Genomic DNA, 17,363 nt, shown 5'->3' with positions numbered 1-17,363 from the left:
TTGCTAAAACAAATCAGTACTTAGTTGATATTCATTTTGGTGAAGTCACATAATTTGTTCATGCCGTCAGGGCGGAATGACTTCAATCTATGCTTCCAAAATTTTTCTTTATTTTTTTCTCTCATCTGTCCAGTCTGGGCTGGGATCAATAACGAAAACCATCATGTCCTCCCATTTGTGACCATCTAAGTTAAAATGTTCCCCGACGGGTTCTTTAATTTTCTTAGTTTTGATGGCGGAACGATGATTATTAATGCGCCTGCGGAGGTCTCCTGTTTCCCCTACGTATTGTTTCTGACAGAATTTACAATTGATGAGGTATATACAATTGTCAGTACGAGAAGAAGTATTTGCAAACATTTTGTAAGTACGACCAGTAATGGGGCTAGAGAAGTCGTCTGCATCAGAGCTGTGTTTGCACAACAGACATCTGGTGTCAGAACAAGTTTTAAAGAGGGTTCTTTAGTTCTTACCACCATGTCCTTAAGGTTTCTAGGGCGCTTGAAAGCTGCCATCGGTGGGTTTTAGGAAATCCTAAAATCCCACTTATGTGCCAGGGGCTACAGCTCGCACTCTGTACAGGATGCAATTGATGATTTAGCTAAAGAGGATCGTTGATCCCTTTTGAAATAAAAAACCCCAAAACGAAGACAACAAAGTCCCATTTTTCACTACTTACCACCCTATCCTTAGGGGTCTAAATGCAGTTCTAAAGAAGAACCTGCCAATCCTTTACAGCAATGATAAAATGGTTGAGGTTTTCAAAAAAAACCGATGGCAGCTTTCAAGCGCCCTAGAAACCTTCAGGACATGGTGGTAATATTCCACATCCTAATGTTACATTTTCATTACAAACAATTTTAACACATAAATGACATTAAAGTTCACTCTGCCACAAAACAATGGTTTCGTAATAACTCAAGTTATAATCAAACTTTAGAATTGAAATGAAAATATCCAAATCTCCGCCTGTATCCATAGTAGTTGTAACCTATGATTTTGTGACCTCATAATCAAGCAAATCATCATTGTTTTAGGGGGCATCACTCTACCAAGTTTAAATTAAGCACAACAAACGGTTCTTGTGATATTCATTGAACACTACGTCTATATTCGATTTTTGGTTTAGATTGACTTAAGATCCCAAAATCAATAGGGGTCTTCTAACATGTACCATGGCTGGGGTCCGTCAAATGAAAGATTTGTAACGTTATCAATGGACAATACTTTGTTTACAGTCCGACCCACCAACTGACCAGCCTACATGCCCAAAACACGTTTATTCCCTATGCAATTTGCATAATGAGTAATGATTGGTTGCCACGCATTGCTTAGACAGTTTATAAAAAAAGACACTTAAAAATGAGATGTTTAATAGAGCACAGATACAATTACTTACATGGATTTTTATTTATTACATCACTTTATCTGTATATCTTTCTCCTTTTTTTCTCTCTCTCTCTCCTCACTCTCTCTCTCTTGTTCTCTCTCACACACACACGCACACACGCACACACATATATAAAACATAAGAAATAAATTGATGGGAAAAAATGTATGTTTTTACGTATTTATACCACATGTTTATTGAACAAGAAAAATGCCCCGAGAATCAGAAAAAGAGAATCAGAAAAACTACATTTTGTAATATCGTCGCTAAAAAATTAAGCTATTGGTTAGGCATCTCTCTCCCTCTCTAACACACACACACACACACACACACACACACACACACACACACACACACACACACACACACACACACACACACACACACACACATACATAAAACATCCCACATCATAATGTTACATTTAACTTTTCATTACAAACAATTTTAACATATGGAAGACATTACATTTTTCAATCTTATCAGAACAATGATTTCGCTATAACTTTAGTAATGACAATATCCTAATATCCGCCTATATCCAGAGTAAGTTGGACCCTTGAACTATGACCTAGTGACGTCATAATCAAGCAGATTATCATCATTTTAGGGGGCATCCCTCTACCAAGTTTGAATTTAGCACAACAAACGGTTCTTATGTTATTTATTGAACACTCCGTCTATTATTCGATTTCTGGAATAGTTTGACCTTAGACCCCAAAATCAATAGGGGTCATTAAACATATACCATATTTGGAGTCCGTCAAATGAAAGAATTTCACCCTTTTGAATATATATAGATATTACTTTTTTAGAGTCCGACACACCAACCGACTAACTTACACGCGCAAAACAATTTTATTCCATTTGCACCTTGCATAATGAGTAATGATTGGTTGCCACGCATTGCTTAGACTGTTTATAAACAAAAGAGACTTAAAAATGAGATGTTTAATAGAGCACATATACAATTACTAACATGGATTTGTTTATCATATCACCTTTTTTGTATTAATGTACTTGAAAGAAAAAAAAACTTTGTTGACACCAGTTTGCCCACTGAGGGTAAATACTAGTTTTCAGAGTAAAATGTAGAACAGGTCATCCATATCAATTAAAACTAAACCTCATAAAACAACTACCAAGCCAACAATAATTTTGATGTCTAAAATGTATTTCGTATCTATATCTAAGTTATATCTATAAAAAAAACCTACAATTTAACAATTTATATACACATCAAATCAAAATTAACATTTGATTTTATGAAAGCAAAAATTGCAGCATGTATTATACAGATACATGTAAAAGTCAACATACATTGCACATCTCTCTCCTTCTCTCTCTCTCTCTCTCTCTCTCTCTCTCTCTCTCTCTCTCTCTCTCTCTCTCTCTCTCAGTAAAACAACCTTAATTGTCAGAAGGAGGATTTTTATCACAATAATTGATTGTTATGATCTTGATTCACTGTTCAAGTACTAAAATCTAAAGGTTTTGGACGTCGACTGACGTGAAGTACTTTGTCATCGTCAGCTATCAAAGCTTTCATCCTTCCATCCTGCAATTAAACAAAAAGTTTAGTCAATAAATGATAAACTTTAACATTGTTTAAAAATCATTAATATGTTGAACATTTATCACATATCAAAATTTCTTTATAAAAATCTTATCTCACAATTAATTTAATTTTTTTAAAGCAATAAATGATATATTAAAATATTGATTAGAAATTACAAACATCTTGTTCATTTCTCACCAACTGGAAATCTTTTCTCTTTTCTAATATTGATAAAAAGATTAATTAGAAATATATATCGTTTCTCAATCGAATTTGATTCAAAACTCATATACATATACCTTATCGTCTACTCCTTCTGATTTCATGTCATTTTTCTTATCCTGTAAATGACATGTAAAATATCAATGCTGTACCTGCCGTATATTTATTAGTAGTTCATGTAAATAATTACAGGAATGAATGAGTTTGTTTACTAATCGAATTAGATGTATTTAAATTTTAGCAAATTACAAAATTTCTTTCAGCTTTTTAAAGCTGTGAAATTCTGAAAATACAAAATTATATAAAATAAATATTTCAATTTGTCAAATTTTGGATTTTTAAAAAAATGTTCCTTAAATTTGATAGTTAGGTCACAAGAAAAATAATCCTCCTTCACCTCATTGCATGCAAAAAAGAAAATCTCCCACGGCAGCCATCATGGAAAAATGTCTTGATATGCTCATATATTTTGACATATATGACCTTAATACACCCCTAATATTAATGTATATATATTGGAGGTTTTATGAGGATTTTATAGACAATTCCTAATAATACAATCAGTTTTTGATCAAATGAAAACTTACCAATTTATTAATAATTGCAATACCCACGATCCACAATGGGGTCGCCAATATAAGCACTGTCCACACAATGTTGTTCTTCATAAACTCAGCTGAAAAAGGCCTGTCTTCATTAATGAACCATCTCAAAAAAAATATCTCCTCAAACATATTGGACAAATCGGTTCTATCCAAATACTACGCGTGGTTCAACTTTTTCATTAAAGTCAGTTTAATTTATCAAAAACGCTTTAAAGTTTTTGCTGCTTATTAGATATTAACAAAAACAAGGGAAGATTTCATAAGATATATCAAGAATTAAAACAAATCTGGTGATTTATGTTGTTGGCGGGTTTTGTATTAGCGTGAATCATCAACAGTTCTAGAGTAAAAGTGGTAAAGCAATTGGTGCATTGTCCCCTTTTTCTTAAGACTTCCACATTTTTTCTTTGTTTTCCTTGCTCACGTTTTCACATTCAAGTCAATCCCAACCCCTTTTTAAAAAAATTTCTTCTTATATAATATTCCACAGCAACACATATAAAAGAGAAACTATGAGAAATAGAAACACTGAAATTGCTTCTCTAAATAAAAACTGAATTTAGGTGTAAATAGTACATTTAGCAAATAAAGCAAAAACAATTTCATCATTGAAAAACATTGCTTCAAAGAAAAACTTTGGATGTGATTTTTTTTTTGGGGTAAAAATAGATCAGATGCTACCGTCACCAAATTTTTAATCCCTCAACTCAGTCTTCAACTGAAATACTCAAAACAAATGTACATGTATTGAGGTGAAAAATCAGACTTGAGGTTGAATATTCACTTGAGGAAACTTGGTGACAGCAGGGCCAGGCAAAAATATGTATTGAGGTACGTCACTGAGCAAAATCACGTTTTTTTTTAAACAATTACAACTTATTTAATTTTTTGTTCATAAGAAAAACACAAAAACTAACATAAGAATTAAAACATCATTTACAATGCTTTGTTTTTTGAAACCATGTTCCTAAAGAGATATTAAGATATAAATTATTCGTCCAATAAAATGGAATTACAGAGCCAAATTAACATTACTTACCCACAAAGTCAATACTCAAAGACTGAATTATGGAATACAGCCTTTGCACCAGTTTGGACTCTGATTTTCTACATTTCCCCTAAATGAGTAAATACTTTGTGTAGTAATGAGAAAAAAGACATTCATCAATTATCAAAATATATCAAAATTAATGTTTAACTTCAATGCCCAAACTGATTGGAAAAGGGCACCTGGTATAGTATATTAAATTTCAATTTTACTTTATTATGAACTGGTGAATATTTTATAATTATTAATTGGGTATAACTGAGCATTGACTTTCAGTCAGGTCAACATCAAATTTGTTAGACCAGGGTATTGGACGGAAGGACGGACGAATTGGTGGACAGACGGACAGACTGATCACTACAGGGCGCACGCAGAGCGGGACCCTAATAAAACAAATAATGTATATTCACCTGAACAGAGACATGGATATCTGCCCTCATCTTTACATGGGTCCAAACATTGTCCATTTTTACATTTCCCATATCTACAATGAGAACCACACCAATCAACACAGCTAACGGCCTTTGGTGTGTTTTCCTTTTTTAAATACAATAATTATTATTGTACTAATACTTGATAGAAATTAATTGAAACATTTTAAAAGGAACTATTTATTAATATTTAATTGTGTTTTCTAAAATAACAATAACAAGAAACAAAGGTAGCATTCAATGATGTGTAAACTACAGATAGCAATCAATGACATGTTAATTGATGGTAGCAATCACTGACATGTATAATGACGTTAGCAATCAATTGCAATGACATGTTATTGCAAAAATCCCACTTGATACTATATGCTTCGGTTGATATAGCAATGCGTTGAATCACGACAGTCTATTTGATGTAACATTTAAACGAATCACAGGTTGCAGTTTAAATATAGAAGCGTTTTGATACGCCGATTTGGTACCCGACCACTTTTACGCGATAATGATATTTTATTTCCTAGGTGCCACTTTGACGTTAAAATTAAAAGTTTCTATCAGGACTGCAAAATATTTAATAAATCATCCCGAGTTCTCCATTAATCAACTCTTGTTTTTTATGGTGTTAACAAAAACACACCGCTCTCAATGAATATATTAAACATGTTCCGAATTTAATTTTTCAGCATTGTGCTTCCTTGATAAATTCAACCATTTTTAACATATCAATTGAATTTGAGGAAGTCGTTATTTTGTTTTATCTTATTCCACGAAATTCACAACAGAGACTGACAATAAATATTACAGAAATTGCGTTTTATATAACACCAATCGATCAATGGCACACTCACTTTTACAAATGTGTGTGCCCTAAATCCTGCACAAATTGTAATTTATGGCGCAATTTTAGTCTAATCTGTGATTAACCGTATTTTGTAACTCACTCTGTCTGTAGGAACATTAATTTACCTCAAAATTCATCAGAAAAAATATATAATATTGATGTTGACGGATTGTCGCTTTAAATACCCGACCTCGGATTGTTAAATGCACGTGCAGATTGGGTCGCTATTTTACACAGGTTTACATGCATACAAACCACACTTCTTTATATTATGGAGGTAATGGCAAGATTTTCAGTACAGATTTATTGAAAGTGAATAGGAGAAGGGATATAGAGATAGTGTAACACGTCTAATGGATTTCACGGCATGTCAACCAGAATTGATTTACATTTTGAATCAAGTTTTTTTTTGTGAGGCAAAAATTAGCACTATTGCCGCCAGATAACAGTTTGTTCAATTCATGCGATATTCCACATATGGTACATTGTGAATAGTAACATAAAATATATTTGTTCACTAAACAGTTTCCGACGAATTTCTTCACAAAAACTGATAACTTTATTCGATGCGCGAAGAACAATCTGTGCGGTCTTTAACTATATGCGCCCTTCCCTGCTTTTAGAAAACTTGTTTTTTTTTTTTGGGGGGGGGGTATCACTAATATCGTTTAAACATGTATTTTTAACTAGCAAGCACAACTTTATTTTAAGTTTTCTTTCTCCTATGTTTTTTCTACGTGTTAGTCTTCATGAATTTGATAAATGGGCGGCAATCAGAATCTTTGAAATATACACCAATTAGAAAGTGTCGTATTAGTGCCAATTAGAAAAGCAATGCTATATCGGCAGTAGTGTATACTTACAAGCGAGATTTGCAATAAACGAACTAGCTTTCCAGAACATGTGTAATGAAGGTAGCGATCAATTGCAATGACGGATTAAACAAAGGTAGCAATCAATGACGTGTAAAAAATAAAGTAGCAATCCATGACATGAAAAACGAAGGTAGCAATCAATGTCATAAATAATGAAAGTAGCAAACAATGGCATGTTAAACGAAAATAACAACCATAACAAGTCAAATGAAGGTAGTATTCAACGATATGCAAAGGAAGGTAGCAATCAATGACATATAATGAAAGTAGCAAACGATGGCAAGTTAAACGAAAAAAACAATCACTGACAAATCAAACGACATGTAAATGAAGGTAGCAATCAATGACATGTGACAAGATCGTAGCAATCAACATGTTATTTGAAGGTCGCAATAAATGACATTAGATGAAAGTGAAATCAGAACATGTAAATGAAGGTGGCAACTAATGACAGGTAATTTGAAGGTAGCAATCAATGACATGTAAAATGAAGGTAAAGATGAAGGACTCAAAGCATGTTAAATGAAGGTGGGAATCAATGACATGTAAAATGAAAGTAGCAATCAATGATAATTGTAGTTTGAACGTAGCAATCAATGATGTGTAAGACTAAACTAGCAATCATTGGCACGTAAAATGAAGATAACAATCAATGACATGATGTAAATTAAAAGTATCAATAAATGACACGTCAAATGAAGGTAGCAATCAATGACATGCTAAAAAAAGAACGATAAATCATTGACCATATGTTCACCTAACAATCAATGACATGTAAAATGAAGGTAGCAATCAATGACATGCTAAAAAAAGAACGATAAATCATTGACCACATGTTCACCTAACAATCAATGACATGTAAAATGAAGGTAACAATTAATGACATGTTAAAAAAGGTAGCAATCAATGCATCTAAGACTAAAGTAGCAATCCATGGTATGATGTAGAACGAAGGTAGTAATCAATGTAATTATGAAGAACGTAGATAGCAATTAATGTAATGTACAATGAAAGTAGCAACCAATGCCACGTGAAAATGAAGGTAGCTATCAAAGGCATGATGTAAAACGAAGGTAGCAATCAATGTTATGATGTAGAATGAAGGTAGCAATCAATAAAAAGTGCAATAAAAGTAGCAACCAATAACATGTTAAATAAAGGTAGCAATAATGTCATGTAAAAGAAATGAAGGCAACAATCAACAACATGTATAACGAATAAAGGTAGCAATAAATGACATGTAAAACAAAGGTAGCAATCAATGGCATGGATAATGTTAGATAGCAATCAATGACATGATGTAAAATTGGAGTAGATGTAAACTCACCCGTTTAGACAGGAGGTATTGTCGACTTTAAAAGTGGCTTTTGGACAGGTAAGGCCTCCACTGATTAGGGTCAAGGATAAGGTAATGGATATTGAAACCAACAATGGCATGTAATGCAACAAGCACTTGTTACCAATGTTGCATTACAAAGGTAATTTTGTCTCAAACGCCTTCTTAAACCCTTTACATTAAAAGGAAATAGATGTATGCCTCCTTTGTTGAAGTAAGTTCACTAAAAAAACAAGAAAACGAGTGACCTGCGTTGCTAAGGATACTTGAAATGGGATTTCCCCTTGCAATCAAAGTTGTCGTTCAAACTGGTCTTAGCACCGATAACCACTCGGTGCAACAGTACAATTCACACAGCAAGCATAGTTCATGGGGCTGAAAAGTCAGAAGAACATCTCGGTAAGTATAAATCTTATAAACATGCAATAATTCAATATTCAACAAAGTTACTTGCAAAACAAAGTAAAATCTATTGAATGAATGATTTTCAAACATCACAGTTAAGTACCGATATAATGAATCTTACCTGCATTGAATTTGACCTCGAACTTTGACCCTGAACTCGCACTTTTCATTACAGCATTTGTCGCCTGTGTAGCCAGCATCACATTCTTCATTCTTGTCCAGACGGCCATTACCACATAAGCCCTGTCCTGAGTCTGATGCCTCTTTATATAATGTTATGCAAAATTAATAAAAAAACAAATAGACCTTGAACTTTCTGTGGGATGTAGCTACCTAGTTTGCTCATCAAAACAAATAGTGTGTACTTTCTTTCTGATTTGTTATTAGAAGCTTACAAATATTCATAGACTGTCAAAATTGGAAAGTGGTTTTTTATTAGAGGTCTGCTCTATTTGAAATTGATGGCGTTTCAACAGAAATATACAGTCCTGAACACAGACAGATGTTGCTGCATTTAATGAATTGTTCCTGCTCAAACCTCAGACTATGAGCAACTTTTGGATGACAGACTATTTAAACACTTATATCAGAATGAGTAGCTTTAATTTCCTCTTTTTAACTCTATCCCTCAAAATCACTATGTGTCATTTATTCAATTGTAATGACCAATCAACCAAATAATGGCAGATAAGATGAAAAGTGCAAACCAATATGCCACACTTTTTTGTTCAAACAATGTATGTTAACAAAAAATGCTGCTCAGCTAAGAATAAAACACATACATCTAACATAGTTAACCTTTAAAACAGTCATATCCTTTCATCATCACAAATTTGTAAATGTACTGTCTACTACATGACGAAAAGAGCTAAAAAAAAAATACAGTATAATGTCATACACATTTTGCATAAACACCATGGCCTTGCTTCAGTTGGAGTACAATAAATTGAAAGAACTGACATGGGAAGAAAAGAAGACAGAGGAAATGTGGATGCATTAGAGATATGGAGTGTAGAAGTATGCAATGTTCAACAAGTCTGGTCTACCTGATTATTTTTTTCATATCCAGAGACAGCGGAAGGATACATGATAAAGCGGCCACCGTCTGAAGTGGAGGGGCGCAGTTATCAGTGTCTGGGTCATGTTCACTCCCCCAATTATGACCTACAAATTGTACAAGCCATAAAATCTGTGTATAAGGCTACAATAAAATCTTTGTAACAGAATGATACTGTAAAGATATTACATTTGGCTGTGTATTTCAAGATCTCCTATATATCCTGTATGGAATACTACCTTAGCGACAATTTCTCCAACAGGACGTTTATCTTCAAAGCTTAAGTTTAATGGTGAAATATATTAGAATGATTATAAACAAATATGGTTTTATATAACTCTAATCAAGAGTCTATCAAACAGCATTTTACTATACTTTTCAGTATCTACTTCTTAGACAGATCTGAATTTACAAAAAACCGTCGCTTTGAATACTCGTCTGGCCTAATTATTCAGCACTGTGTTCGGATGTTATTATAAGTCTTACTTATTTATTTACAGACTCTGTATCGTCTGTGCGTCTTTTTACTTGTCATCAGACTCCTTCATAGCACACCTGTCTCACGGGTGCTGAGAACCGACTGCAGGCACGGAAGAGGTTAGCTGCAGAACTGTAGCGCATGACAGTAGTAAATTGCATGAAGAATTTAATGGTTCTAATTGTTTTCACAGAATTTGCGTATAAATAAGGTAAATCAGTCCAAAACTAGCGCACGTTTTTCTGCACAATAAATATACAATTTTTTCAATGGGTGGCCCTGTAGCTCTCCGGTCTGTCAATATTTTTTTCCCGGAGAGCTACAGTTCTGCAGCTAAGAAGAGGTGAGAGTGGGCGGGGCCGAAAATCTTAATATACATGTATATGTAGTCAGTTCGGTCAAATAAGTCTCGGGTGGGATGTCTATAACTGAGTGAATTGATAATCGTAAATATAATGAACGAGGTGACATTTTAAATTTTTTTAGAGGGTTGTGTATATTTTTTCTGCAATGATCGTTACCTTCAGAACCTGCCTGAGCCTGAATCATCAAGGAAAACATTTTATTGTTTATATTTACATATTTCCTTTAACAGATTATTAAATTAATCGCAAAAAGTAGGTAGAGTTAACTATATTATTGTTAATGCACTTCAGTACGTTCAATAAAAGAAATAGCCAAGTCGTCTTTTATAATGGTTATTTGAGTCTGACATCATATTAATGATTACTAGTACTTCATTCACTCCGTGATTTTTCTGGTTTCGACCAATCGATAAACTGGATAAAACTGGATTGTGTAGATTTTAGTCCTGTCAGTATCTTTTGCGCTGTGAATTACTTAGGTTATCTTAAGACACTGCTAGATATTTGGAAAATGCAAAACTATATGCATGTAATAAAGGCCGACTCAGTACCTATTAAACTTTTGAAATGATTCAACATTTTAATTTTTTCTTTCAGTATCAACAAACCCGTTTTATATAGGAACGACACACTTGCAGTGTTTGCTGAAAACTGTTATAAACATGGCTCTAAGTCCCCCAGTAAACGGAAGAAAACGAAGAGCTCTTCAAGTTCCGGAGATAGATATGTCGCATTCTTATCTGTCATACGAAAACGTGCTACTGGAATTTGGACTCAATGGTACGCGGATCGAGAACCGGAGTTATCCTATATTTTTTGAGAGTTGTCCGTCGGCATATTTGCCGGTTCCAGCTGGGTTCTCTTATCTTTCTGTTGACTGCATAGTCAAGTGTGCAAAGAATTATCATATACAATTTGGAAATTACAAAATCTTCAGCAATAAGTGTAATACATTCACCAATATAATGTCGGACATTTTGTGCCATGAAATCCGCTGTCCTTACTGGTGTAGATAATAATGCTAGTTTGTGTTTCTCTCGAATGAATAAACGCATTTCTTAAAATTTAAAATCAATATTTACATTGTTTATATTATTAATAGGTATTTTTTAAAAATTGTTGATTTAATGTTTATTATACAGTCATTTCTCTCTCTCTCTCTCTCTCTCTCTCTCTCTCTCTCTCTCTCTCTCTCTCTCTCTCTCTCTGTTATCTATATAGTATAATATATATTCTTAATTTTAGGTATTTATTAATAATATTTAAAACTTTCATTTAGACATTAGCATATAAAAATGTTGCACTTTGCATCATATACATGTAAGCACTGGTCCTAGGTTTTACTTCTTTAAGATGTATTCCATTAATTTTAAACTAAAATATTTGTAAGTCATATGAAGCAGGTGTTTAAAATTTGATTTTACATTCGTTACTTTCTTTAGGATTTCAAGTTTTTATGTAACGATGATCATGACTCTAAAGAATTCAATTTTTTTGTCTTGAGTATAAATTTCGGAGGAATTTTGGAATTTGTTCCTTTAAAACAAATATGCATATGCTTGCTTTAATTAGCAGATGTTTACTCTAAAATCATTTGAGCATAGAATGTACCAAAAAAAAAAAACAAACCAACCCCCCCCCCTAAAAAAAAATCTTGTCTTATTTTTTTAAACCCTACCCCCACCCCCACCCCCTCCAATTGCTTTATATAAAAAAAAGCTTGCCTTATTTTTTTCAACCCTCCCCCCCCTTCCAAAACAAAGAGAGATAAAGACCCCCCCCCCCCACACCAAAAACAATGAACAAAACAAAAACAAAAAACAACAACAACAATTAAGAAATTAACGAAACTAGCACAATTAATTGATCGTACATAGTGTTTTAATTTTTTTTCGTACATAATTTTTATTCTTTTAAATACATTAAACATTATTGCAAATTACAGAACATTACGCATGTTTAGTTAATCAGAAGTCTATGTCTATACCAATAAAAGTGAGCGCTAAAATTATGAGGATTTTTTTTTAAGGATAAAGACAATGGCGTGAGATAAATACATGAAAAAGCTAAAACTGTAAAAGTACATGTTTTAAAGTAGATCTTTTTTTTTGATATAATTAAGTATTATATAAACAAATAGATGCAAGCGTATAAGCTATTCATATGTATATATGTTATCACTACATGTTGAGCTGCACATGTGTATGCCTCTCAGTCTAGACTATCGTTACATGTAATATATGTATGTATAATTGCGTTTGTTGAGTTCAAAGTTCATTTTTAGCTGTCGATACTGTAGTTTTTTTTCTTTACAAAACAATTGAGTTTATACGGTGCAACCAAATATCGTTAGTTGCAATCTTCTTTAATTTGTTTCACATAGGCTACTTTGGCAACGAATTTATCATGATTAACTACATTATAAATTCTTTTTTATTACACACTTTTTAAAATACCAACGCTGTACAGTACTGAGCCCATGAACGTGTATACACGTATAGAGCATGTACATGTATACGGAAACCCTGTGGGGAGCCCCATTTACAGGTCAAAATGGATGAAAATTGTAAACAAGAGGGAGGCCAAGGATTATAAATAACATAGTGAGGGATGACCAGGTAGTGCAGGTATCACATGTTTATCGAGCATCACAGGTAAATAAAATTACAGCTTTATTGCACCCTGTAAAAGTGGCAGACGATCTGTGCAGTTTGTTGAATCCGCATAATCCCACGGAATCACGCCAGAACGGAGATATAAACACGGAAAGAGACAGGAAGTGATACAATTTATCAGCTCTACAAGACTTTATAATTTCAACTGGATCTTTACAAGATCAGTCATGGAGAGTGCAGTCACAGACTTCTCTTTTAAACTCTATCGAGTTCTATGCGAAGGGGGTGGGAATCTGTTTATGTCACCCTACAGTGTATCAGCGGCTCTTATGTTAACGATGTTGGGCGCCAAAGGGGAATCCGAGGAGCAGATAAAACAGGAATTGGGAGTAGCGGGAGTTCCTAACCAGCACCTGGCGTATCAAAAGCTACACGCCACCCTGACGGGAAAGTCTAAGGACGGGGCAAAGCTCGCTATAGCCAACCGGATATTTTCCAAACTCGGTCTGGAGATTCAAGAGTCATATAAAAAGGAATCGCTGGACTATTACAACAGTGAAATAGAATTGTTGGATTTTGTGGGAAACCCGGAAGGGTCGAGAACTCGAATCAACACCTGGGTTGAGGACCAGACCAACAATAAAATCAAGGATTTGATTCCAGAGGGAGGGATTAACTCCCTTTCGTTAATTGTTTAACCAATGCTATTTACTTCAAAGGGGATTGGGAAAATGCATTCAAGGCCTCGAATACAAAGAGCGAACCATTTCGAATATCCGGGACAGAGTCGGGCACGGTTGAAATGATGAATATGAAAAAGGAAAAGTGGCTAATTGGTATGTCCAAATCACTGGATTGCCAAATTCTGGATCTTCCATACAAAGGGGGAGAACTGAGTATGCTAATTATTCTTCCGAACAAGGTTGACGGGTTGTCGTCATTGGAATCAAGCTTGTCGGCTGACACGTTTCGGGAACTAACAAAGGAAATGTACAGCGAGGATGTCATTGTATCCATACCGAAATTCAAACTAGAAAGCACGTTTCAACTGGATAAAGTTCTTGGTGGGATGGGAATCACCGATATCTTTTCCAGAAAAGCCGACTTCGGCGTCATGATGAAAAACCCGCCAGATGGCACTCATATATCTGACGTCATTCACAAAGCGTTTGTTGAGGTCAACGAGGAGGGCACGGAAGCCGCCGCTGCTACAACAGTGATGATGAGGTTTATGTGCATGCCACTAGAACCCATGGTGTTTAAAGCGGACCACCCCTTCCTCTTCCTGATCAGAGACAATTCGACCGGAACTGTATTGTTTATCGGTCGCTTCTTGAAAGCAAACAACTAATATCATGAAATGTAAACCATAATTTTTACGAACTAAATTCTATTATCAAAATTTATTGTATTAATACACGATCTTGTATAAATTCTTTATACATTGTAATTTCATTGTTAGACGTGTACATTTATTTTGTTATTGTTTTTTACATATATTTCGTACTATGAATTATTCATAATATGCATTGCAATACAAGGCAAAGTTCGACAACTCCATTTCCTGAAGTAAACTGTAAACACATACAGCTGATAAAGAAGTAACCAATAATTTTAGAAAAAACTTGTATAAACATGGCTCTAAACGGAAGAAAACGGAGGGCTCTTCAAGTTCTGGAGATGTATATGTCGCATTCGTGTTTATCATACGAAAACGTGTTACTGGAATTTGAACTCAATGGGGTCCCCGGATCGAGTACCGGAGATATCCTATGTAATTTTCTGAGAGTTGTCCGTCGGCATATTTGCCGGTTCCAGCTGGGTTCTCTTATCTTTCTGTTGACTGCATAGTCAAGTGTGCAAAGAATTATCATATACAATTTGGAAATTACAAAATTTTCAGCAATAACTGTAATACATTCATCAATATAATGTTGGACATTTTGTGCCATGAAATCCGCTGTCCTTACTGTTGTAAATAATAAAGCTATTTAGTGTTTCTCTCGAATGATTAAACGCATTTCTTAAATTTTAAATTAATATTTACATTGTATATATTATTAATAGGTATTTTTAAGATTGTTGATATAATGTTTATTATATACTAGTAGTCATTCTCTCTCTCTCTCTATCTCTCTCTCTCTCTCTCTCTCTCTCTCTCTCTCTCTCTCTCTCTCTCTGTTGAGAGAATATAATATAATATATAATCTTAATTTTAGGTATTTATTAATAATATTTAAAACTTTTTTTTAGACACTAGCATATAAAAATGTTGCACTTTACATCATATACATGTAAGCACTGGTCCCAGGTTTTACTTCATTAAGATGTATTCCATTAATTTTAAACTAAAATATTTGTAAGTCATATGAAGCAGGTGTTTAAAATTTGATTTTACATTCGTTAGTTTCTATAGGATTTCAAGTTTTTATGTAACGATGATCATGAAGAAAGAATTCAATTTTTGTGTCTTGAATATAGATTTCTGAGGAATTTTGGAATTTGTTTCTTAAAAACAAATATGCTTGCTTTAATTAGCAGATGTTTACTCTAAAATTGTTTGAGCATAGAATGTACCAAATAAAAAACAAACCAAAACCAAACATTCCCCCTTCCCCTCCCCCCCCCAAATAAAAATCTTGCCTTATTTTTTTTAAACCATACCCCCTCCGATTGCTTTTTTATATAAAACAAAGCTTGCCTTATTTTTTAAACACTACCCCCTTCCAAAACAAAGAGAAAAAAGACCCCCACCAAAAACAAAAGAAAAACAAAAAACAACAACAACAAAAATTAAGAAATTAACGAAACTAGCACAATTAATTGACTGTACATAGAGAGTGTTTTAAAATTTTTCTTACATAATTTTTATTCTTTTATACATTAAACATTATGGCAAATTACAGAACATTACGCATGTTTAGTTAATCAGAAGTCTATGTCTATACCAATAAAAGTGAGTGCTAACATTTTGAGGAATTTTTTTAAGGATAAAAACAATGGCGTGAGATAAATACATGTAAAAGCTAAAACTGTAAAAGTACATGTTTTAAAGTAGATCTCTTTTTATAAATAATTAAGTATTATATGCAACAATATATAGATGCAAGAGTATATGCTATATATGTTATCACTACATGTTGAGCTGCACATGTGCATGCCTCTCAGTCTACACTATCGTTAATATATGTATCTATAATTGCGCTTGTTGAGTTCAAAGTTCATTTTCAGCTGAAAAACTTTTTTTTTATTCAAATATACATCTTTACAAAACAATTGAATTTTTACGGTGCATGTCTTGTAAGAAAAAAAAAACAAATATCATTAGCTGCAATCTTTCTTTGTTTCACATAGGCTACTTTGGCAAAGAACTTATCATGATTAACTACATTATGAATTCTTTTTTATTACACGCTTTTTAAAATACCAACGCTGTACAGTACTGAGCCCATAAACGTGTTATACACGTATAGAGAGCATGTACACCAAAACCCTGCGGGGAGCCCCATTTACAGGTCAAAATGGATGAAAATTGTAAACAAGAACGAGGATTATAAATAACATAGTGAGGGATGACCAGGTAGTGCAGGTATCACATGTTTATCGAGCAACACAAGTAAATAAAATTACAGCTTTATTGCACACTATTAACAGGTCGGGTACACTACCTTATATATATAGCATTATTTAACACGTGACAGTATTTTCGGCAAACAGATTCTCCAATCCAGTGAATGAGTTGCAATGCATGACGGTCTATAACGTGTTTAAGATTCAACAAACGCACGTGGTATTTGTCTGTTTTATACACAATATTTAATTGCTTGCCGGAATGTTTGTACGCTTTGATTTTTACTTAAGAAGGTAAAAAAGAAAAGATTACGTACCATTAACTTTGTTCCATGCTAACATTAAAAAATACTGTTGTTTTAGTTGATTAATTGTTGCTTCAAAAATGATCAGTATCAAAGGACTGACAAACATACGCATACAAGTACAAACATATGTTGATAAGAAAAAAACCCATCACATTTGTGTATTGGTGACTTTATCATTATGCACTAGAAATAAATACAGGTAAGTGTACATTTTTAACATACGTGAATAGCCGCGGTAGTAGAAATGCACAAATATACA

The 17,363-nt window shown here is 33.6% G+C and overlaps 1 protein-coding gene, 1 long non-coding RNA gene and 1 pseudogene across 4 annotated transcripts in view; 2 read left to right on the top strand and 1 right to left on the bottom strand.

The window, feature by feature from the left end:
* The window catches only part of LOC117689995 (serine/threonine-protein phosphatase 6 regulatory ankyrin repeat subunit B-like), a 568,848-nt gene that overhangs the window by 145,244 nt on the left and 406,241 nt on the right, over window positions 1–17,363 (top strand). The gene's annotated exons all lie outside the window — the stretch shown is intronic.
* LOC136270558 (uncharacterized) lies at window positions 1,357–4,895 on the bottom strand. The gene is made up of 4 exons (XR_010708341.1): window positions 4,815–4,895; window positions 3,758–3,846; window positions 3,248–3,289; window positions 1,357–2,948 (listed from the first exon to the last, which is right to left on the bottom strand). It is a non-coding gene; the product is annotated as an uncharacterized lncRNA (long non-coding RNA).
* LOC136270670 (leukocyte elastase inhibitor pseudogene) lies at window positions 13,154–15,245 on the top strand (annotated as a pseudogene).

The sequence above is a fragment of the Magallana gigas genome, chromosome 8 (assembly GCF_963853765.1).
Source record: "Magallana gigas chromosome 8, xbMagGiga1.1, whole genome shotgun sequence".
NCBI classification, from domain to species: Eukaryota; Metazoa; Mollusca; class Bivalvia; order Ostreida; family Ostreidae; genus Magallana; species Magallana gigas.
This window is presented reverse-complemented; position numbering and strand designations above follow the sequence as displayed.